The sequence below is a fragment of the Salvelinus sp. IW2-2015 genome, unplaced genomic scaffold (genome assembly GCF_002910315.2).
Source record: "Salvelinus sp. IW2-2015 unplaced genomic scaffold, ASM291031v2 Un_scaffold4548, whole genome shotgun sequence".
Lineage (NCBI taxonomy): Eukaryota > Metazoa > Chordata > Actinopteri > Salmoniformes > Salmonidae > Salvelinus > Salvelinus sp. IW2-2015.
In genome coordinates, this window is record NW_019945818.1 from 25496 (window position 1) to 26960 (window position 1465).

Below are 1465 nucleotides of genomic sequence, written 5' to 3' on the forward strand. Positions count from 1 at the left end.
TCTCTCTCTCTCTCTTACTTCATAGTTCCCAATGTGTCTCCTGCATATATAGCACCCTGAAAACCTGGGCCGAGGTGTGAAGAGAGAAGGAATATGCAGCCGTGGTTACTACGTCTCTAGCAGGTGTGTGAAGTTAGTAGACTCTTGTCCCCTCCGTATCTCCAGAGCCTATGAGCCCAGCCGTTATATGTGACGCCTGGGTGTCTAGTCCTGTGAACTAGCTGGCCAGGAGGCATAATTGCAACTCTACCTCTCATTATCTCTTAAGGCTGTGTCAGGGCTGGGCGTGGAGACTGTGGGAGTGCGTGCTGTGCCAATGGGGGCGTTTATTTTGGGGACAAAATCTGGGGAACGCAGATACTGTACAGCCACTGGGGCTGGTCACAAACGATAGGCAGGAAGAGAGGCAGAGAAGGAAAGAGAGAGATCCAACAATCTTTAAACTAGTGGTGTTTTTTTTCCGGATGCTGTTAAATTGCAGTGCCAAAGTAAGGTGAGTGGTGCGTGTGTGAATATGTGTGTGTGTGTTAATGCGCTTATTGCATATAGCTAAGCCACGGACGTGGGAGGGAAAGGAACGCGCTCGTTGATGGTGAGAACGGAGCAGAGGAATCTGGCTATCCTATCTGATCAATGAGCATTTGTTTCCCACATTCAACGGTTTCGAGCCGATGTCACGACGAACGCACCTGCATAGCGCTCGGCTCGCATTTCAACAGCTCCTTTTCCTTACCTTATATAGGTTTCATTTCTATTACATTCCCACGTTTGTTTCATAGTTCGGGTTTGCCAGTTCTTTGAGATACAACAGATATTGTCAATGTATTTATTTATAATTTCATTGTGTTTTCCGTATAGACTATCGTGTCCATAATTTAACCTGTGTTTCTGGTATAGCTACCCTGTGCTAACAGTTTGTGGTTTTGTCAAGGTACAGGGTTTGATTGCGTTATGCTGTATGGATGTGTGCGGCTCATTCCTATGCATCTTTTTCTTGTCTCTCCTTCTCTCCGTCTCTCAACAGCCCATAACGGAAGGCACGCGGGACATCTCACCTCCCCCGCTACACGGGCACCGCACGGGCAGGCGATGTGAAGTTGGATCTCATTATACTGAGTAGGTACCCCGGGATATAACAGCTGACACCCAGGAATATAACACTTTACCAACCGCTGTGGGACGTGGAAATGCTAAACGATCGGAAAGAGTAAGGGAGAATACGTTTTCTCTCTTTTTAGTGTTTTTCGGATTTTGTTTTATTTCAGCACCACCGGTTTAATGGACAGCGGCTGCAGGGGCTTTGTGGGTGTTCCATGGGATCTCAGCACCACGGACAGCGCATAGATCTGCTATACAAGCCAAACGGTGGAGGCAGAGCACTGGGAACATACACAGTGCGCTATTCATCGTAGCGTGTGTGTGTGTGTGTGTGTGCGTGTGTGTGTGTGTGTGTGTGTGTGTGTGT

General features: G+C 47.8%; 1 protein-coding gene across 1 annotated transcript in view; it reads left to right on the forward strand.

Moving 5' to 3' along the window:
* Nucleotides 1-399: 399 nt before the first annotated feature.
* The window catches only part of LOC112077420 (SLIT and NTRK-like protein 3), a 6088-nt gene continuing 5022 nt past the window's right edge, over nucleotides 400-1465 (forward strand). The window contains exons 1-2 of the mRNA XM_024143935.1: nucleotides 400-493; nucleotides 1025-1116. The gene's annotated coding sequence lies outside the window, so the exon portion shown is untranslated. The remainder of the gene's footprint in view (nucleotides 494-1024; nucleotides 1117-1465) is intronic.